Consider the following 23806-nt stretch of genomic DNA (forward strand, 5'->3'; position numbering starts at 1 on the left):
CCCTGTAATCGATATTTGAATTCGTTACTCTTTGTACCTTTGCGGAAGTTCAGACAGTGGTATCCTGCGTACTGTTTGTCGAATACGCGTGCCAGTTCCATGCATCGAAAGAGGATGCAATGACGTTTAGCTTGATGTTTAAAAAGTGTAGTTTTTGGAAACAAAACTTTTTCTCAAATATGGAAAAATCACAAAGCCCCGAGTGTATTCAGATTTTTTCCTCGAATGCACTGTACTTTAAAAACTGCGTTTCCTAGCATTTGTTTTGTAGTTTTTATCATGTAGATATGTACCAGGGTAAAGAACGTTCGATTTGGAGAATAATAGTCCCTGTAATCGATATTTGAATTCGTTACTCTTCGTACCTTTGCGGAAGTTCAGACAGTAGTATCCTGCGTACTGTTTGTCGAATACGCGTGCCAGTTCCATGAATCGAAAGAGGATGCAATGACGTTTAGCATGATGTTTAAAAAGTGTAGTTTTTGGAAACAAAACTTTTTGTCAAATATGGAAAAATCACAAAGCCCCGGGTGTATTCAGATTTTATCCTCGAATGCACTGTACTTTTAAAACTGCGTTTCCTAGCTTTTGCTTTGTAGTTTTAATCATGTTGATATCTACTAGGTTAAAGAACGTTCGATTTGCAGAATAATAGTCCCTGTAATCGATATTTGAATTCGTTACTCTTTGTACCTTTGCGGAAGTTCAGACGGTAGTTAACTGCGTACTTTTTGTCGAATACGCGTGCCAGTTTCATGAATCGAAAGAGGATGCAATGACGTTTAGCATGATGTTTAAAAAGTGTAGTTTTTGGAAACAAAACTTATTCTCAAATATGGAAAAATCACAAAGCCCCTGGTGTATTCAGATTTTTTCCTCGAATGCACTGTACTTTAAAAACTGCGGTTCCTAGCATTTTTTTGTAGTTTTTATCATGTAGATATGTACCAGGGTAAAGAACGTTCGATTTGCAGAATAATAGTCCCTGTAATCGATATTTGAATTCGTTACTCTTTGTACCTTTGCGGAAGTTCAGACAGTAGTATCCTGCGTACTGTTTGTCGAATACGCGTGCCAGTTCCATGAATCAAAAGAGGATGCAATGTCGTTTTGCGTGATGATTAAAAAGTGTAGTTTTTGGAAACAAAACTTTTTCTCAAATATGGAAAAATCACAAAGCCCCGGGTGTATTCAGATTTTTTCCTCGAATGCACTGTACTTTAAAAACTGCGTTTCCTAGCATTTGTTTTGTAGTTTTTATCATTTAGATATGTACCAGGGTAAAGAACGTTCGATTTGCAGAATAATGGTCCCTGTAATCGATATTTGAATTCGTTACTCTTTGTACCTTTGCGGAAGTTCAGACAGTAGTATCCTTCGTACTGTTTGTCGAATACGCGTGCCAGTTCCATGAATCGAAAGAGGATGCAATGACGTTTAGCATGATGTTTAAAAAGTGTAGTTTTTGGAAACAAAAGTTTTTCTCAAATATGGAAAAATCACAAAGCCCCGGGTGTATTCAGATTTTTTCCTCGAATGCACTGTACTTTTAAAACTGCGTTTCCTAGCATTTGTTTTGTAGTTTTAATCATTTAGATATGTACCAGGGTAAAGAACATTCGATTTGCAGAATAATAGTCACTGTAATCGATATTTGAATTCGTTACTATTTGTACCATTGCGGAAGTTCAGACAGTAGTATCCTGCGTACTGTTTGTCGAATACGAGTGCCAGTTCCATGAATCGAAAGAGGATGCAATGACGTTTAGCATGATGTTTAAAAAGTGTAGTTTTTGGAAACAAAACTTTTTCTCAAATATGGAAAAATCACAAAGCCCCGGGTGTATTCAGATTTTTCCCTCGAATGCACTGTACTTTTAAAACTGCGTTTCCTACCATTTGTTTTGTAGTTTTAATCATGTTGATATCTACCAGGTTAAAGTACGGTCGATTTGCAGAATAATAGTCCCTGTAATCGATATTTGAATTCGTTACTCTTTGTACCTTTGCGGAAGTTCAGACAGTAGTATCCTTCGTACTGTTTGTCGAATACGCGTGCCAGTTCCATGAATCGTAAGAGGATGCAATGACGTTTAGCATGATGTTCAAAAAGTGTAGTTTTTGGAAACAAAACTTTTTCTCAAATATGGAAAAATCACAAAGCCCCGGGTGTATTCAGATTTTTTCCTCGAATGCACTGTACTTTAAAAACTGCGTTTCCTAGCATTTGTTTTGTAGTTTTTATCATGTAGATATGTACCAGGGTAAAGAACGTTCGATTTGCAGAATAATAGTCCCTGTAATCGATATTTGAATTCGTTACTCTTTGTACCTTTGCGGAAGTTCAGACAGTAGTATCCTGCGTACTGTTTGTCGAATACGCGTGCCAGTTCCATGCATCGAAAGAGGATGCAATGACGTTTAGCTTGATGTTTAAAAAGTGTAGTTTTTGGAAACAAAACTTTTTCTCAAATATGGAAAAATCACAAAGCCCCGAGTGTATTCAGATTTTTTCCTCGAATGCACTGTACTTTAAAAACTGCGTTTCCTAGCATTTGTTTTGCAGTTTTTATCATGTAGATATGTACCAGGGTAAAGAACGTTCGATTTGGAGAATAATAGTCCCTGTAATCGATATTTGAATTCGTTACTCTTTGTACCTTTGCGGAAGTTCAGACAGTAGTATCCTGCGTACTGTTTGTCGAATACGCGTGCCAGTTCCATGAATCGAAAGAGGATGCAATGACGTTGAGCATGATGTTTAAAAAGTGTAGTTTTTGGAAACAAAACTTTTTGTCAAATATGGACAAATCACAAAGCCCGGGTGTATTCATATTTTTTCCTCGAATGCACTGTACTTTTAAAACTGCGTTTCCTAGCATTTGCTTTGTAGTTTTAATCATGTTGATATCTACCAGGTTAAGGATCGTTCGATTTGCAGAATAATAGTCCCTGTAATCGATATTTGAATTCGTTACTCTTTGTACCTTTGCAGAAGTTCAGACGGTAGTTAATTGCGTACTTTTTGTCGAATACGCGTGCCAGTTTCATGAATCGAAAGAGGATGCAATGACGTTTAGCATGATGTTTAAAAAGTGTAGTTTTTGGAAACAAAACTTATTCTCAAATATGGAAAAATCACAAAGCCCCGGGTGTATTCAGATTTTTTCCTCGAATGCACTGTACTTTAAAAACTGCGGTTCCTAGCATTTTTTTGTAGTTTTTATCATGTAGATATGTACCAGGGTAAAGAACGTTCGATTTGCAGAATAATAGTCCCTGTAATCGATATTTGAATTCGTTACTCTTTGTACCTTTGCGGAAGTTCAGACAGTAGTATCCTGCGTACTGTTTGTCGAATACGTGTGCCAGTTCCATGAATCGAAAGAGGATGCAATGAAGTTTAGCATGATGTTTATAAAGTGGAGTTTTTGGAAACAAAAGTTTTTCTCAAATATGGAAAAATCACAAAGCCCCGGGTGTATTCAGATTTTTTCCTCGAATGCACTGTACTTTTAAAACTGCGTTTCCTAGCATTTGTTTTGTAGTTTTAATCATTTAGATATGTACCAGGGTAAAGAACATTCGATTTGCAGAATAATAGTCACTGTAATCGATATTTGAATTCGTTACTCTTTGTACCTTTGCGGAAGTTCAGACAGTAGTATCCTGCGTACTGTTTGTCGAATACGCGTGCCAGTTCCATGAATCGAAAGAGGATGCAATGACGTTTAGCATGATGTTTAAAAAGTGTAGTTTTTGGAAACAAAACTTTTTCTCAAATATGGAAAAATCACAAAGCCCCGGATGTATTCAGATTTTTTCCTCGAATGCACTGTACTTTTAAAACTGCGTTTCCTAGCGTTTGTTTTGTAGTTTTAATCATGTTGATATCTACCAGGTTAAGGTACGTTCGATTTGCAGAATAGTAGTCCCTGTAATCGATATTTGAATTCGTTACTCTTTGTACCTTTGCGGAAGTTCAGACAGTAGTATCCTGCGTACTGTTTGTCGAATACGCGTGCCAGTTCCATGAATCGTAAGAGGATGCAATGACGTTTAGCATGATGTTTAAAAAGTGTAGTTTTTGGAAACAAAACTTTTTCTCAAATATGGAAGAATTACAAAGCCCCGGGTGTATTCAGATTTTTTCCTCGAATGCACTGTACTTTAAAAACTGCGTTTCCTAGCATTTGTTTTGTAGTTTTTATCATGTAGATATGTACCAGGGTAAAGAACGTTCGATTTGCAGAATAATAGTCCCTGTAATCGATATTTGAATTCGTTACTCTTTGTACCTTTGCGGAAGTTCAGACAGTAGTATCCTGCGTACTGTTTGTCGAATACGCGTGCCAGTTCCATGAATCGAAAGAGGATGCAATGACGTTTAGCATGATGTTTAAAAAGTGTAGTTTTTGGAAACAAAACTTTTTCTCAAATATGGAAAAATCACAAAGCCCCGGGTGTATTCAAATTTTTTCCTCGAATGCACTGTACTTTAAAAACTGCGTTTCCTAGCATTTGTTTTGTAGTTTTTATCATGTAGATATGTACCAGGGTAAAGAACGTTTGATTTGCAGAATAATAGTCCCTGTAATCGATATTTGAATTCGTTACTCTTTGTACCTTTGCGGAAGTTCAGACAGTAGTATCCTGTGTACTGTTTGTCGAATACGCGTGCCAGTTCCATGATTCGAAAGAGGATGCAATGACGTTTAGCATGATGATTAAAAAGTGTAGTTTTTGGAAACAAAACTTTTTCTCAAATATGGAAAAATCACAAAGCCCCGGGTGTATTCAAATTTCTTCCTCGAATGCACTGTACTTTTAAAACTGCCTTTCCTAGCATTTGTTTTGTAGTTTTTATCATGTAGATATGTAACAGGTTAAAGAACTTTCGATTTGCAGAATAATAGTCCCTGTAATCGATATTTGAATTCGTTACTCGTTGTACCTTTGCGGAATTTCAGGAAGTAGTAACCTGCGTACTGTTTGTCGAATACGCGTGCCAGTTCCATGAATCGAAAGAGGATGCAATGACGTTTAGCATGATGTTTAAAAAGTGTAGTTTTTGGAAACAAAACTTTTTCTCAAATATGGAAAAATCACAAAGCCCCGGGTGTATTCAGATTTTTTCCTCGAATGCACTGTACTTTAAAAACTGCGATGGTTTTGTAGTTTTTATCATGTAGATATGTACCAGTGTAAAGAACGTTCGATTTGCAGAATAATAGTCCCTTTAATCGATATTTGGATTACTTACTCTTTGTACCTTTGCGGAAGTTCAGACGGTAGTTGACTGCGTACTGTTTGTCGAATACGCGTGCCTGTTCCATGAATCAAAAGAGGATGCAATGACGTTTAGCATGATGTTTAAAAAGTGTAATTTTTGGAAACAAAACTTTTTCTCAAATATGGAAAAATCACAAAGCCCCGGGTGTATTCAGATTTTTTCCTCGAATGCACTGTACTTTTAAAACTGCCTTTCCTAGCATTTGTTTTGTAGTTTTTATCATGTAGATATGTAACAGGTTAAAGAACGTTCGAATTGCAGAATAATAGTCCCTGTAATCGATATTTGAATTCGTTACTCGTTGTACCTTTGCGGAAGTTCAGGAAGTAGTAACCTGCGTACTATTTGTCGAATACGCGTGCCAGTTCCATGAATCGAAAGAGGATGCAATGACGTTTAGCATGATGTTTAAAAAGTGTAGTTTTTGGAAACAAAACTTTTTCTCAAATATGGAAAAATCACAAAGCCCCGGGTGTATTCAGATTTTTTCCTCGAATGCACTGTACTTTTAAAACTGCGTTTCCTAGCATTTGTTATGTAGTTTTAATCATTTAGATATGTACCAGGGTAAAGAACATTCGATTTGCAGAATAATAGTCACTGTAATCGACATTTGAATTCGTTACTCTTTGTACCTTTGCGGAAGTTCAGACAGTAGTATCCTGCGTACTGTTTGTCGAATACGCGTGCCAGTTCCATGAATCGAAAGAGGATGCAATGACGTTTAGCATGATGTTTAAAAAGTGTAGTTTTTGGAAACAAAACTTTTTCTCAAATATGGAAAAATCACAAAGCCCCGGGTGTATTCAGATTTTTTCCTCGAATGCACTGTACTTTTAAAACTGCGTTTCCTAGCATTTGTTTTGTAGTTTTAATCATGTTGATATCTACCAGGTTAAAGTACGTTCGATATGCAGAATAGTAGTTCCTGTAATCGAAATTTGAATTCGTTACTCTTTGTACCTTTGCGGAAGTTCAGACAGTAGTATCCTGCGTACTGTTTGTCGAATACGCGTGCCAGTTCCATGAATCGTAAGAGGATGCAATGACGTTTAGCATGATGTTTAAAAAGTGTAGTTTTTGGAAACAAAACTTTTTCTCAAATATGGAAGAATCACAAAGCCCCGGGTGTATTCAGATTTTTTCCTCGAATGCACTGTACTTTAAAAACTGCGTTTCCTAGCATTTGTTTTGTAGTTTTTATCATGTAGATATGTACCAGGGTAAAGAACGTTCGATTTGCAGAATAATAGTCCCTGTAATCGATATTTGAATTCGTTACTCTTTGTACCTTTGCGGAAGTTCAGACAGTAGTATCCTGCGTACTGTTTGTCGAATACGCGTGCCAGTTCCATGAATCGAAAGAGGATGCAATGACGTTTAGCATGATGTTTAAAAAGTGTAGTTTTTGGAAACAAAACTTTTTCTCAAATATGGAAAAATCACAAAGCCCCGGGTGTATTCAGATTTTTTCCTCGAATGCACTGTACTTTAAAAACTGCGTTTCCTAGCATTTGTTTTGTAGTTTTTATCATGTAGATATGTACCAGGGTAAAGAACGTTTGATTTGCAGAATAATAGTCCCTGTAATCGATATTTGAATTCGTTACTCTTTGTACCTTTGCGGAAGTTCAGACAGTAGTATCCTGTGTACTGTTTGTCGAATACGCGTGCCAGTTCCATGAATCGAAAGAGGATGCAATGACGTTTAGCATGATGATTAAAAAGTGTAGTTTTTGGAAACAAAACTTTTTCTCAAATATGGAAAAATCACAAAGCCCCGGGTGTATTCAGATTTCTTCCTCGAATGCACTGTACTTTTAAAACTGCCTTTCCTAGCATTTGTTTTGTAGTTTTTATCATGTAGATATGTAACAGGTTAAAGAACGTTCGATTTGCAGAATAATAGTCCCTGTAATCGATATTTGAATTCGTTACTCGTTGTACCTTTGCGGAATTTCAGGAAGTAGTAACCTGCGTACTGTTTGTCGAATACGCGTGCCAGTTCCATGAATCGAAAGAGGATGCAATGACGTTTAGCATGATGTTTAAAAAGTGTAGTTTTTGGAAACAAAACTTTTTCTCAAATATGGAAAAATCACAAAGCCCCGGGTGTATTTAGATTTTTTCCTCGAATGCACTGTACTTTAAAAACTGCGATGGTTTTGTAGTTTTTATCATGAAGATATGTACCAGGGTAAAGAACGTTCGATTTGCAGAATATTAGTCCCTATAATCGATATTTGGATTAGTTACTCTTTGTACCTTTGCGGAAGTTCAGACGGTAGTTGACTGCGTACTGTTTGTCGAATGCGCGTGCCTGTTCCATGAATCAAAAGAGGATGCAATGACGTTTAGCATGATGTTTAAAAAGTGTAATTTTTGGAAACAAAACTTTTTCTCAAATATGGAAAAATCACAAAGCCCCGGGTGTATTCAGATTTTTTCCTCGAATGCACTGTACTTTTAAAACTGCCTTTCCTAGCATTTGTTTTGTAGTTTTTATCATGTAGATATGTAACAGGTTAAAGAACGTTCGAATTGCAGAATAATAGTTCCTGTAATCGATATTTGAATTCGTTACTCGTTGTACCTTTGCGGAAGTTCAGGAAGTAGTAACCTGCGTACTATTTGTCGAATACGCGTGCCAGTTCCATGAATCGAAAGAGGATGCAATGACGTTTAGCATGATGTTTAAAAAGTGTAGTTTTTGGAAACAAAACTTTTTCTCAAATATGGAAAAATCACAAAGCCCCGGGTGTATTCAGATTTTTTCCTCGAATGCACTGTACTTTTAAAACTGCGTTTCCTAGCATTTGTTTTGTAGTTTTTATCATGTTGATATCTACCAGGGTAAAGAACGTTCGATTTGCAGAATAATAGTCCCTGTAATCGATATTTGAATTCGTTACTCTTTGCACCTTTGCGGAAGTTCAGACGGTAGTTGACTGCGTACTTTTTGTCGAATACGCGTGCCTGTTCCATGAATCAAAAGAGGATGCAATGTCGTTTTGCGTGATGATTAAAAAGTGTAGTTTTTGGAAACAAAACTTTTTCTCAAATATAGAAAAATCACAAAGCCCCGGGTGTATTCAGATTTTTTCCTCGAATGCACTGTAGTTTTAAAACTGCGTTTCCTAGCATTTGTTTTGTACTTTTCATCATGTTGATATCTACCAGGTTAAAGAACGTTCGATTTGCAGAATAATAGTCCCTGCAATCGATATTTGATTTCGTTACTCTTTGTACCTTTGCGGAAGTTCAGACGGTAGTATCCTGCGTACTGTTAGTCGAATACGCGTGACAGTTCCATGAATCGAAAGAGGATGCAATGACGTTTAGCATGATGTTTAAAAAGTGTAGTTTTTGGAAACAAAACTTTTTCTCAAATATGGAAAAATCACAAAGCCCCGGGTGTATTCAGATTTTTTCTTCGAGTGCACTGTACTTTTAAAACTGCGTTTCCTAGCATTTGTTTTGTAGTTTTAATCATTTTGATATCTACCAGGTTAAAGAACGTTCGATTTGCAGAATAATAGTTCCTGTAATCGATATTTGAATTCGTTACTCTTTGTACCTTTGCGGAAGTTCAGATGGTAGTATCCTGCGTACTGTTTGTCGAATACGCGTGACAGTTCCATGAATCGAAAGAGGATGCAAGGACGTTTAGCATGATGTTTAAAAAGTGTAGTTTTTGGAAACAAAACTTTTTCCCAAATATGGAAAAATCACAAAGCCCGGGTGTATTCAGATTTTTTCCTCGAATGCACTGTACTTTTAAAACTGCGTTTCCTAGCATTTGTTTTGTAGTTTTTATCATGTAGATATGTACCAGGGTAAAGAACGTTCGATTTGCAGAATAATAGTCCCTGTAATCGATATTTGAATTCGTTACTCTTTGTACCTTTGCGGAAGTTCAGACAGTAGTATCCTGCGTACTGTTTGTCGAATACGCGTGCCAGTTCCATGAATCGAAAGAGGATGCAAAGACGTTTAGCATGATGTTTAAAAAGTGTAGTTTTTGGAAAAAAAACTTTTTCTCAAATATGGAAAAATCACAAAGCCCCGGGTGTATTCAGATTTTTTCCTCGAATGCACTGTACTTTTAAAACTGCGTTTCCTAGCATTTGTTTTGTAGTATTCATCATGTTGATATCTACCAGGTTAAAGAACGTTCGATTTGCAGAATAATAGTCCCTGTAATCGATATTTGATTTCGTAACTCTTTGTACCTTTGCGGAAGTTCAGACGGTAGTATCCTGCGTACCCTTTGTCGAATACGGGTGACAGTTCCATGAATCGAAAGAGGATGCAATGACGTTTAGCATTATGTTTAAAAAGTGTATTTTTTGGAAACAAAACTTTTTCTCAAATATGGAAAAATCACAAAGCCCCGGGTGTATTCAGATTTTTTCCTCGAATGCACTGTACTTTTAAAACTGCGTTTCCTAGCATTTGTTTTGTAGTTTTAATCATGTTGATATCTACCAGGTTAAAGAACGTTCGATTTGCAGAATAATAGTCCCTGTAATCGATATTTGAATTCGTTACTCTTTGTACCTTTGCGGAAGTTCAGACAGTAGTATCCTGCGTACTGTTTGTCGAATACGCGTGCCAGTTCCATGAATCGAAAGAGGATGCAATGACGGTTAGCATGATGTTTAAAAAGTGTAGTTTTTGGAAACAAAACTTTTTCTCAAATATGGAAAAATCACAAAGCCCCGGGTGTATTCAGATTGTTTCCTCGAATGCACTGTACTTTTAAAACTGCGTTTCCTAGCATTTGTTTTGTAGTTTTAATCATGTTGATATCTACCAGGTTAAAGAACGTTCGATTTGCAGAATAATAGTCCCTGTAATCGATATTTGAATTCGTTACTCTTTGTACCTTTGCGGAAGTTCAGACAGTAGTATCCTGCGTACTGTTTGTCGAATACGCGTGCCAGTTCCATGAATCGAAAGAGGATGCAAAGACGTTTAGCATGATGTTTACAAAGTGTAGTTTTTGGAAACAAAACTTTTTCTCAAATATGGAAAAATCACAAAGCCCCGGGTGTATTCAGATTTTTTCCTCGAATGCACTGTACTTTTAAAACTGCGTTTCCTAGCATTTGTTTTGTAGTTTTAATCATGTTGATATCTACCAGGTTAAAGAACGTTCGATTTGCAGAATAATAGTCCCTGTCATCGATATTTGATTTCGTAACTCTTTGTACCTTGGCGGAAGTTCAGACGGTAGTATCCTGCGTACCCTTTGTCGAATACGCGTGACAGTTCCATGAATCGAAAGAGGATGCAATGACGTTTAGCATCATGTTTAAAAAGTGTATTTTTTGGAAACAAAACTTTTTCTCAAATATGGAAAAATCACAAAGCCCCGGGTGTATTCAGATTTTTTCCTCGAATGCACTGTACTTTTAAAACTGCGTTTCCTAGCATTTGTTTTGTAGTTTTAATCATGTTGATATCTACCAGGTTAAAGAACGTTCGATTTGCAGAATAATAGTCCCTGTAATCGATATTTGAATTCGTTACTCTTTGCACCTTTGCGGAAGTTCAGACGGTAGTTGACTGCGTACTTTTTGTCGAATACGCGTGCCTGTTCCATGAATCAAAAGAGGATGCAATGTCGTTTTGCGTGATGATTAAAAAGTGTAGTTTTTGGAAACAAAACTTTTTCTCAAATATAGAAAAATCACAAAGCCCCGGGTGTATTCAGATTTTTTCCTCGTATGCACTGTAGTTTTAAAACTGCGTTTCCTAGCATTTGTTTTGTACTTTTCATCATGTTGATATCTACCAGGTTAAAGAACGTTCGATTTGCAGAATAATAGTCCCTGCAATCGATATTTGATTTCGTTACTCTTTGTACCTTTGCGGAAGTTCAGACGGTAGTATCCTGCGTACTGTTAGTCGAATACGCGTGACAGTTCCATGAATCGAAAGAGGATGCAATGACGTTTAGCATGATGTTTCAAAAGTGTAGTTTTTGGAAACAAAACTTTTTCTCAAATATGGAAAAATCACAAAGCCCCGGGTGTATTCAGATTTTTTCTTCGAGTGCACTGTACTTTTAAAACTGCGTTTCCTAGCATTTGTTTTGTAGTTTTAATCATTTTGATATCTACCAGGTTAAAGAACGTTCGATTTGCAGAATAATAGTTCCTGTAATCGATATTTGAATTCGTTACTCTTTGTACCTTTGCGGAAGTTCAGATGGTAGTATCCTGCGTACTGTTTGTCGAATACGCGTGACAGTTCCATGAATCGAAAGAGGATGCAAAGACGTTTAGCATGATGTTTAAAAAGTGTAGTTTTTGGAAACAAAACTTTTTCTCAAATATGGAAAAATCACAAAGCCCCGGGTGTATTCAGATTTTTTCCTCGAATGCACTGTACTTTTAAAACTGCGTTTCCTAGCATTTGTTTTGTAGTATTCATCATGTTGATATCTACCAGGTTAAAGAACGTTCGATTTGCAGAATAATAGTCCCTGTAATCGATATTTGATTTCGTAACTCTTTGTACCTTTGCGGAAGTTCAGACGGTAGTATCCTGCGTACCCTTTGTCGAATACGGGTGACAGTTCCATGAATCGAAAGAGGATGCAATGACGTTTAGCATTATGTTTAAAAAGTGTATTTTTTGGAAACAAAACTTTTTCTCAAATATGGAAAAATCACAAAGCCCCGGGTGTATTCAGATTTTTTCCTCGAATGCACTGTACTTTTAAAACTGCGTTTCCTAGCATTTGTTTTGTAGTTTTAATCATGTTGATATCTACCAGGTTAAAGAACGTTCGATTTGCAGAATAATAGTCCCTGTAATCGATATTTGAATTCGTTACTCTTTGTACCTTTGCGGAAGTTCAGACAGTAGTATCCTGCGTACTGTTTGTCGAATACGCGTGCCAGTTCCATGAATCGAAAGAGGATGCAATGACGGTTAGCATGATGTTTAAAAAGTGTAGTTTTTGGAAACAAAACTTTTTCTCAAATATGGAAAAATCACAAAGCCCCGGGTGTATTCAGATTGTTTCCTCGAATGCACTGTACTTTTAAAACTGCGTTTCCTAGCATTTGTTTTGTAGTTTTAATCATGTTGATATCTACCAGGTTAAAGAACGTTCGATTTGCAGAATAATAGTCCCTGTAATCGATATTTGAATTCGTTACTCTTTGTACCTTTGCGGAAGTTCAGACAGTAGTATCCTGCGTACTGTTTGTCGAATACGCGTGCCAGTTCCATGAATCGAAAGAGGATGCAAAGACGTTTAGCATGATGTTTACAAAGTGTAGTTTTTGGAAACAAAACTTTTTCTCAAATATGGAAAAATCACAAAGCCCCGGGTGTATTCAGATTTTTTCCTCGAATGCACTGTACTTTTAAAACTGCGTTTCCTAGCATTTGTTTTGTAGTTTTAATCATGTTGATATCTACCAGGTTAAAGAACGTTCGATTTGCAGAATAATAGTCCCTGTAATCGATATTTGATTTCGTAACTCTTTGTACCTTTGCGGAAGTTCAGACGGTAGTATCCTGCGTACCCTTTGTCGAATACGCGTGACAGTTCCATGAATCGAAAGAGGATGCAATGACGTTTAGCATCATGTTTAAAAAGTGTATTTTTTGGAAACAAAACTTTTTCTCAAATATGGAAAAATCACAAAGCCCCGGGTGTATTCAGATTTTTTCCTCGAATGCACTGTACTTTTAAAACTGCGTTTCCTAGCATTTGTTTTGTAGTTTTAATCATGTTGATATCTACCAGGTTAAAGAACGTTCGATTTGCAGAATAATAGTCCCTGTAATCGATATTTGAATTCGTTACTCTTTGTACCTTTGTGGAAGTTCAGACAGTAGTATCCTGCGTACTGTTTGTCGAATACGCGTGACAGTTCCATGAATCGAAAGAGGATGCAATGCCGTTTAGCATGATGTTTAAAAAGTGTAGTTTTTGGAAACAAAACTTTTTCTCAAATATGGAAAAATCACAAAGCCCCGGGTGTATTCAGATTTTTTCCTTGAATGCACTGTACTTTTGAAACTGCGTTTCCTAGCATTTGTTTTGTAGTTTTAATCATTTTGATATCTACCAGGTTAAAGAACGTTCGATTTGCAGAATAATAGTTCCTGTAATCGATATTTGAATTCGTTAGTCTTTGTACCTTTGCGGAAGTTCAGATGGTAGTATCCTCCGTACGGTTTGTCGAATACGCATGACAGTTCCATGAATCGAAAGAGGATGCAATGACGTTTAGCATGATGTTTAAAAAGTGTAGTTTTTGGAAACAAAACTTTTTCTCAAATATGGAAAAATCACAAAGCCCCGGGTGTATTCAGATTTTTTCCTCGAATGCACTGTACTTTTAAAACTGCGTTTCCTAGCATTTGTTTTGTAGTTTTAATCATTTTGATATCTACCAGGTTAAAGAACGTTCGATTTGCAGAATAATAGTCCCTGTAATCGATATTTGAATTTGTTACTCTTTGTACCTTTGCGGAAGTTCAGACGGTAGTATCCTGTGTACTGTTTGTCGAATACGCGTGACAGTTTAATGAATCGAAAGAGGATGCAATGACGTTTAGCATGATGTTTAAAAAGTGTAGTTTTTGGAAACAAAACTTTTTCTCAAATATGGAAAAATCATAAAGCCCCGGGTGTATTCAGATTTTTTCCTCGAATGCACTGTACTTTAAAAACTGCGTTTCCTAGCATTTGTTTTGTAGTTTTTATCATTTTGATATCTACCAGATTAAAGAACGTTCGATTTGCAGAATAATAGTCCATGTAATCGATATTTGAATTCGTTACTCTTTGTACCTTTGCGAAAGTTCAGACAGTAGTATCCTGCGTACTGTTTGTCGAATACACGTGCCAGTTCCATGAATCGAAAGAGGATGCAATGACGGTTAGCATGTTGTTTAAAAAGTGTAGTTTTTGGAAACAAAACTTTTTCTCAAATATGGAAAAATCACAAAGCCCCGGGTGTATTCAGATTTTTTCCTCGAATAAACTGTACTTTTAAAACTGCGTTTCCTAGCATTTGTTTTGTAGTTTTAATCATTTTGATATCTACCAGGTTAAAGAACGTTCGATTTGCAGAATAATAGTCCCTGTAATCGATATTTGAATTCGTTACTCTTTGTACCTTTGCGGAAGTTCAGACAGTAGTATCCTGCGTACTGTTTGTCGAATACGCGTGCCACTTCCATGAATCGAAAAAGGATGCAATGACGGTTAGCATGATGTTTAAAAAGTGTAGTTTTTGGAAACAAAACTTTTTCTCAAATATGGAAAAATCACAAAGCCCCGAGTGTATTCAGATTTTTTCCTCGAATGCACTGTACTTTTAAAACTGCGTTTCCTAGCATTTGTTTTGTAGTTTTAATCATTTTGATATCTACCAGGTTAAAGAACGTTCGATTTGCAGAATAATAGTCCCTGTAATCGATATTTGAATTCGTTACTCTTTGTACCTTTGCGGAAGTTCAGACAGTAGTATCCTGCGTACTGTTTGTCGAATACGCTGCCAGTTCCATGAATCGAAAGAGGATGCAATGACGGTTAGCATGATGTTTAAAAAGTGTAGTTTTTGGAAACAAAACTTTTTCTCAAATATGGAAAAATCACAAAGCCCCGGGTGTATTCAGATTTTTTCCTAGACTGCACTGTACTTTTAAAACTGCGTTTCCTAGCAATTGTTTTGTAGTTTTTATCATTTTGATATCTACCAGATTAAAGAACGTTCGATTTGCAGAATAATAGTCCATGTAATCGATATTAGAATTCGTTACTCTTTGTACCTTTGCGAAAGTTCAGACAGTAGTATCCTGCGTACTGTTTGTCGAATACGCGTGCCAGTTCCATGAATCGAAATAGAATGCAATGACGGTTAGCATGATGTTTAAAAAGTGTAGTTTTTGGAAACAAAACTTTTTCTCAAATATGGAAAAATCACAAAGACCCGGGTGTATTCAGATTTTTTCCTCGAATGCACTGTACTTTTAAAACTGCGTTTCCTAGCATTTGTTTTGTAGTTTTAATCATTTTGATATCTACCAGGTTAAAGAACGTTCGATTTGCAGAATAATAGTCCCTGTAATCGATATTTGAATTCGTTACTCTTTGTACCTTTCCGGAAGTTAAGACAGTAGTATCCTGCGTACTGTTTGTCGAATACGCGTGCCACTTCCATGAATCGAAAAAGGATGCAATGACGGTTAGCATGATGTTTAAAAAGTGTAGTTTTTGGAAACAAAACTTTTTCTCAAATATGGAAAAATCACAAAGCCCCGGGTGTATTCAGATTTTTTCCTCGAATGCACTGTACTTTTAAAACTGCGTTTCCTAGCATTTGTTTTGTAGTTTTAATCATTTTGATATCTACCAGGTTAAAGAACGTTCGATTTGCAGAATAATAGTCCCTGTAATCGATATTTGAATTCGTTACTCTTTGTACCTTTGCGGAAGTTCAGACAGTAGTATCCTGCGTACTGTTTGTCGAATACGCTGCCAGTTCCATGAATCGAAAGAGGATGCAATGACGCTTAGCATGATGTTTAAAAAGTGTAGTTTTTGGAAACAAAACTTTTTCTCAAATATGGAAAAATCACAAAGCCCCGAGTGTATTCAGATTTTTTCCTCGAATGCACTGTACTTTTAAAACTGCGTTTCCTAGCATTTGTTTTGTAGTTTTTATCATGTTGATATCTACCAGGTTAAAGAACGTTCGATTTGCAGAATAATAGTCCCTGTAATCGATATTTGAATTCGTTACTCTTTGTACCTTTGCGGAAGTTCAGACAGTAGTATCCTGCGTACTGTTTGTCGAATACGCGTGCCAGTTCCATGAATCGAAAGAGGATGCAATGACGGTTAGCATGATGTTTAAAAAGTGTAGTTTTTGGAAACAAAACTTTTTCTCAAATATGGAAAAATCACAAAGCCCCGGGTGTATTCAGATTGTTTCCTCGAATGCACTGTACTTTTAAAACTGCGTTTCCTAGCATTTGTTTTGTAGTTTTAATCATGTTGATATCTACCAGGTTAAAGAACGTTCGATTTGCAGAATAATAGTCCCTGTAATCGATATTTGAATTCGTTACTCTTTGTACCTTTGCGGAAGTTCAGACAGTAGTATCCTGCGTACTGTTTGTCGAATACGCGTGCCAGTTCCATGAATCGAAAGAGGATGCAAAGACGTTTAGCATGATGTTTACAAAGTGTAGTTTTTGGAAACAAAACTTTTTCTCAAATATGGAAAAATCACAAAGCCCCGGGTGTATTCAGATTTTTTCCTCGAATGCACTGTACTTTTAAAACTGCGTTTCCTAGCATTTGTTTTGTAGTTTTAATCATGTTGATATCTACCAGGTTAAAGAACGTTCGATTTGCAGAATAATAGTCCCTGTAATCGATATTTGATTTCGTAACTCTTTGTACCTTTGCGGAAGTTCAGACGGTAGTATCCTGCGTACCCTTTGTCGAATACGCGTGACAGTTCCATGAATCGAAAGAGGATGCAATGACGTTTAGCATCATGTTTAAAAAGTGTATTTTTTGGAAACAAAACTTTTTCTCAAATATGGAAAAATCACAAAGCCCCGGGTGTATTCAGATTTTTTCCTCGAATGCACTGTACTTTTAAAACTGCGTTTCCTAGCATTTGTTTTGTAGTTTTAATCATGTTGATATCTACCAGGTTAAAGAACGTTCGATTTGCAGAATAATAGTCCCTGTAATCGATATTTGAATTCGTTACTCTTTGTACCTTTGTGGAAGTTCAGACAGTAGTATCCTGCGTACTGTTTGTCGAATACGCGTGACAGTTCCATGAATCGAAAGAGGATGCAATGCCGTTTAGCATGATGTTTAAAAAGTGTAGTTTTTGGAAACAAAACTTTTTCTCAAATATGGAAAAATCACAAAGCCCCGGGTGTATTCAGATTTTTTCCTTGAATGCACTGTACTTTTGAAACTGCGTTTCCTAGCATTTGTTTTGTAGTTTTAATCATTTTGATATCTACCAGGTTAAAGAACGTTCGATTTGCAGAATAATAGTTCCTGTAATCGATATTTGAATTCGTTAGTCTTTGTACCTTTGCGGAAGTTCAGATGGTAGTATCCTCCGTACGGTTTGTCGAATACGCATGACAGTTCCATGAATCGAAAGAGGATGCAATGACGTTTAGCATGATGTTTAAAAAGTGTAGTTTTTGGAAACAAAACTTTTTCTCAAATATGGAAAAATCACAAAGCCCCGGGTGTATTCAGATTTTTTCCTCGAATGCACTGTACTTTTAAAACTGCGTTTCCTAGCATTTGTTTTGTAGTTTTAATCATTTTGATATCTACCAGGTTAAAGAACGTTCGATTTGCAGAATAATAGTCCCTGTAATCGATATTTGAATTTGTTACTCTTTGTACCTTTGCGGAAGTTCAGACGGTAGTATCCTGTGTACTGTTTGTCGAATACGCGTGACAGTTTAATGAATCGAAAGAGGATGCAATGACGTTTAGCATGATGTTTAAAAAGTGTAGTTTTTGGAAACAAAACTTTTTCTCAAATATGGAAAAATCATAAAGCCCCGGGTGTATTCAGATTTTTTCCTCGAATGCACTGTACTTTAAAAACTGCGTTTCCTAGCATTTGTTTTGTAGTTTTTATCATTTTGATATCTACCAGATTAAAGAACGTTCGATTTGCAGAATAATAGTCCATGTAATCGATATTTGAATTCGTTACTCTTTGTACCTTTGCGAAAGTTCAGACAGTAGTATCCTGCGTACTGTTTGTCGAATACACGTGCCAGTTCCATGAATCGAAAGAGGATGCAATGACGGTTAGCATGTTGTTTAAAAAGTGTAGTTTTTGGAAACAAAACTTTTTCTCAAATATGGAAAAATCACAAAGCCCCGGGTGTATTCAGATTTTTTCCTCGAATAAACTGTACTTTTAAAACTGCGTTTCCTAGCATTTGTTTTGTAGTTTTAATCATTTTGATATCTACCAGGTTAAAGAACGTTCGATTTGCAGAATAATAGTCCCTGTAATCGATATTTGAATTCGTTACTCTTTGTACCTTTGCGGAAGTTCAGACAGTAGTATCCTGCGTACTGTTTGTCGAATACGCGTGCCACTTCCATGAATCGAAAAAGGATGCAATGACGGTTAGCATGATGTTTAAAAAGTGTAGTTTTTGGAAACAAAACTTTTTCTCAAATATGGAAAAATCACAAAGCCCCGAGTGTATTCAGATTTTTTCCTCGAATGCACTGTACTTTTAAAACTGCGTTTCCTAGCATTTGTTTTGTAGTTTTAATCATTTTGATATCTACCAGGTTAAAGAACGTTCGATTTGCAGAATAATAGTCCCTGTAATCGATATTTGAATTCGTTACTCTTTGTACCTTTGCGGAAGTTCAGACAGTAGTATCCTGCGTACTGTTTGTCGAATACGCTGCCAGTTCCATGAATCGAAAGAGGATGCAATGACGGTTAGCATGATGTTTAAAAAGTGTAGTTTTTGGAAACAAAACTTTTTCTCAAATATGGAAAAATCACAAAGCCCCGGGTGTATTCAGATTTTTTCCTAGACTGCACTGTACTTTTAAAACTGCGTTTCCTAGCAATTGTTTTGTAGTTTTTATCATTTTGATATCTACCAGATTAAAGAACGTTCGATTTGCAGAATAATAGTCCATGTAATCGATATTAGAATTCGTTACTCTTTGTACCTTTGCGAAAGTTCAGACAGTAGTATCCTGCGTACTGTTTGTCGAATACGCGTGCCAGTTCCATGAATCGAAATAGAATGCAATGACGGTTAGCATGATGTTTAAAAAGTGTAGTTTTTGGAAACAAAACTTTTTCTCAAATATGGAAAAATCACAAAGACCCGGGTGTATTCAGATTTTTTCCTCGAATGCACTGTACTTTTAAAACTGCGTTTCCTAGCATTTGTTTTGTAGTTTTAATCATTTTGATATCTACCAGGTTAAAGAACGTTCGATTTGCAGAATAATAGTCCCTGTAATCGATATTTGAATTCGTTACTCTTTGTACCTTTCCGGAAGTTAAGACAGTAGTATCCTGCGTACTGTTTGTCGAATACGCGTGCCACTTCCATGAATCGAAAAAGGATGCAATGACGGTTAGCATGATGTTTAAAAAGTGTAGTTTTTGGAAACAAAACTTTTTCTCAAATATGGAAAAATCACAAAGCCCCGGGTGTATTCAGATTTTTTCCTCGAATGCACTGTACTTTTAAAACTGCGTTTCCTAGCATTTGTTTTGTAGTTTTAATCATTTTGATATCTACCAGGTTAAAGAACGTTCGATTTGCAGAATAATAGTCCCTGTAATCGATATTTGAATTCGTTACTCTTTGTACCTTTGCGGAAGTTCAGACAGTAGTATCCTGCGTACTGTTTGTCGAATACGCTGCCAGTTCCATGAATCGAAAGAGGATGCAATGACGCTTAGCATGATGTTTAAAAAGTGTAGTTTTTGGAAACAAAACTTTTTCTCAAATATGGAAAAATCACAAAGCCCCGAGTGTATTCAGATTTTTTCCTCGAATGCACTGTACTTTTAAAACTGCGTTTCCTAGCATTTGTTTTGTAGTTTTTATCATGTAGATATGTACCAGGGTAAAGAACGTTCGATTTGCAGAATAATAGTCCCTGTAATAGATATTTGAATTCGTTACTCTTTGTACCTTTGCGGAAGTTCAGACAGTAGTATCCTGCGTACTGTTTGTCGAATACGCTGCCAGTTCCATGAATCGAAAGAGGATGCAATGACGGTTAGCATGATGTTTAAAAAGTGTAGTTTTTGGAAACAAAACTTTTTCTCAAATATGGAAAAATCACAAAGCCCCGGGTGTATTCAGATTTTTTCCTCGAATGCACTGTACTTTTAAAACTGCGTTTCCTAGCATTTGTTTTGTAGTTTTAATCATGTTGATATCTACCAGGTTAAAGAACGTTCGATTTGCAGAATAATAGTCCCTGTAATCGATATTTGAATTCGTTACTCTTTGTACCTTTGCGGAAGTTCAGACAGTAGTATCCTGCATACTGTTTGTCGAATACGCGTGCCAGTTCCATGAATCGAAAAAGGATGCAATGACGGTTAGCATGATGTTTAAAAAGTGTAGTTTTTGGAAACAAAACTTTTTCTCAAATATGGAAAAATCACAAAGCCCCGAGTGTATTCAGATTTTTTCCTCGAATGCACTGTACTTTAAAAACTGCGTTTCCTAGCATTTGTTTTGTAGTTTTTATTATGAAGATATGTACTAGTGTAAAGAACGTTCGATTTGCAGAATAATAGTCCCTGTAATCGATATTTGAATTCGTTACTCTTTGTACCTTTGCGGAAGTTCAGACAGTAGTATCCTGCGTACTGTTTGTCGAATACGCGTGCCAGTTCCATGAATCGAAAGAGGATGCAATGACGTTTAATAGATGTTTAAAAAGTGTAGTTTTTGGAAACAAAACTTTTTCTCAAATATGGAAAAATCACAAAGCCCCGGGTGTATTCAGATTTTTTCCTCGAATGCACTGTACTTTAAAAACTGCGTTTCCTAGCATTTGTTTTGTAGTTTTTATTATGCAGATATGTACCAGGGTAAAGAACGTTCGATTTGCAGAATAATAGTCCCTGTAATCGATATTTGAATTCGTTACTCTTTGTACCTTTGCGGAAGTTCAGACAGTAGTATCCTGCGTACTGTTTGTCGAATACGCGTGCCAGTTCCATGAATCGAAAGAGGATGCAATGACGTTTAACATGATGTTAAAAAAGTGTAGTTTTTGGAAACAAAACTTTTTCTCAAATATGGAAAAATCACAAAGCCCCGGGTGTATTCAGATTTTTTCCTCGAATGCACTGTACTTTTAAAACTGCGTTTCCTAGCCTTTGTTTTGTAGTTTTTATCATGTAGATATGTACCAGGGTAAAGAACGTTCGATTTGCAGAATAATAGTCCCTGTAATCGATATTTGAATTCGTTACTCTTTGTACCTTTGCGGAAGTTCAGACAGTAGTATCCTGCGTACTGTTTGTCAAATACGCGTGCCAGTTCCATGAATCGAAAGAGGATGCAATGACTGTTAGCATGATGTTTAAACAGTGTAGATTTTGGAAACAAAACTTTTTCTCAAATATGGAAAAATCACAAAGCCCCGGGTGTATTCAGATTTTTTCCTCGAATGCACTGTACTTTTAAAACTGCGTTTCCTAGCATTTGTTTTGTAGTTTTTATCATGTAGATATGTACCAGGGTAAAGAACGTTCGATTTGCAGAATAATAGTCCCTGTAATCGATATTTGAATTCGTTACTCTTTGTACCTTTGCGGAAGTTTAGACAGTAGTATCCTGCGTACTGTTTGTCGAATACGCGTGCCAGTTCCATGAATCGAAAGAGGATGCAATGACGGTTAGCATGATGTTTAAAAAGTGTAGTTTTTGGAAACAAAACTTTTTCTCAAATATGGAAAAATCACAAAGTGTATTCAGATTTTTTCCTCGAATGCACTGTACTTTTAAAACTGCGTTTCCTAGCATTTGTTTTGTAGTTATAATCATTTTGATATCTACCAGGTTAAAAAACGTTCGATTTGCAGAATACTAGTCCCTGTAATCGATATTTGAATTCGTTACTCTTTGTACCTTTGCGGAAGTTAAGACAGTAGTATCCTGCGTACTGTTTGTCGAATACGCGTGCCACTTCCATGAATCGAAAAAGGATGCAATGACGGTTAGCATGATGTTTAAAAAGTGTAGTTTTTGGAAACAAAACTTTTTCTCAAATATGGAAAAATCACAAAGCCCCGAGTGTATTCAGATTTTTTCCTCGAATGCACTGTACTTTTAAAACTGCGTTTCCTAGCATTTGTTTTGTAGTTTTAATCATTTTGATATCTACCAGGTTAAAGAACGTTCGATTTGCAGAATAATAGTCCCTGTAATCGATATTTGAATTCGTTACTCTTTGTACCTTTGCGGAAGTTCAGACAGTAGTATCCTGCGTACTGTTTGTCGAATACGCTGCCAGTTCCATGAATCGAAAGAGGATGCAATGACGCTTAGCATGATGTTTAAAATGTGTAGTTTTTGGAAACAAAACTTTTTCTCAAATATGGAAAAATCACAAAGCCCCGAGTGTATTCAGATTTTTTCCTCGAATGCACTGTACTTTTAAAACTGCGTTTCCTAGCATTTGTTTTGTAGTTTTTATCATGTAGATATGTACCAGGGTAAAGAATGTTCGATTTGCAGAATAATAGTCCCTGTAATAGATATTTGAATTCGTTACTCTTTGTACCTTTGCGGAAGTTCAGACAGTAGTATCCTGCGTACTGTTTGTCGAATACGCTGCCAGTTCCATGAATCGAAAGAGGATGCAATGACGGTTAGCATGATGTTTAAAAAGTGTAGTTTTTGGAAACAAAACTTTTTCTCAAATATGGAAAAATCACAAAGACCCGGGTGTATTCAGATTTTTTCCTCGAATGCACTGTACTTTTAAAACTGCGTTTCCTAGCATTTGTTTTGTAGTTTTAATCATTTTGATATCTACCAGGTTAAAGAACGTTCGATTTGCAGAATAATAGTCCCTGTAATCGATATTTGAATTCGTTACTCTTTGTACCTTTGCGGAAGTTCAGATGGTAGTATCCTGCGTACTGTTTGTCGAATACGCGTGACAGTTCCATGAATCGAAAGAGGATGCAATGACGTTTAGCATGATGTTTAAAAAGTGTAGTTTTTGGAAACAAAACTTTTTCTCAAATATGGAAAAATCACAAAGCCCCGGGTGTATTCAGATTTTTTCCTCGAATGCACTGTACTTTTAAAACTACGTTTCCTAGCATTTGTTTTGTAGTTTTTATCATGTAGATATCTACCAGGGTAAAGAACGTTCGATTTGCAGAATAATAGTCCCTGTAATCGATATTTGAATTCGTTACTCTTTGTACCTTTGCGGAAGTTCAGACAGTAGTATCCTGCGTACTGTTTGTCGAATACGCGTGCCAGTTCCATGAATCGAAAGAGGATGCAATGACAGTTAGCATGATGTTTAAAAAGTGTAGTTTTTGGAAACTAAACTTTTTCTCAAATATGGAAAAATCACAAAGCCCCGGGTGTATTCAGATTTTTTCCTCGAATGCACTGTACTTTTAAAACTGCGTTTCCTAGCCTTTGTTTTGTAGTTTTTATCATGTAGATATGTACCAGGGTAAAGAACGTTCGATTTGCAGAATAATAGTCCCTGTAATCGATATTTGAATTCGTTACTCTTTGTACCTTTGCGGAAGTTCAGACAGTAGTATCCTGCGTACTGTTTGTCGAATACGCGTGCCAGTTCCATGAATCGAAAGAGGATGCAATGACTGTTAGCATGATGTTTAAACAGTGTAGTTTTTGGAAACAAAACTTTTTCTCAAATATGGAAAAATCACAAAGCCCCGGGTGTATTCAGATTTTTTCCTCGAATGC

The sequence above is a fragment of the Schistocerca gregaria genome, chromosome 11 (assembly GCF_023897955.1).
Source record: "Schistocerca gregaria isolate iqSchGreg1 chromosome 11, iqSchGreg1.2, whole genome shotgun sequence".
Lineage (NCBI taxonomy): Eukaryota > Metazoa > Arthropoda > Insecta > Orthoptera > Acrididae > Schistocerca > Schistocerca gregaria.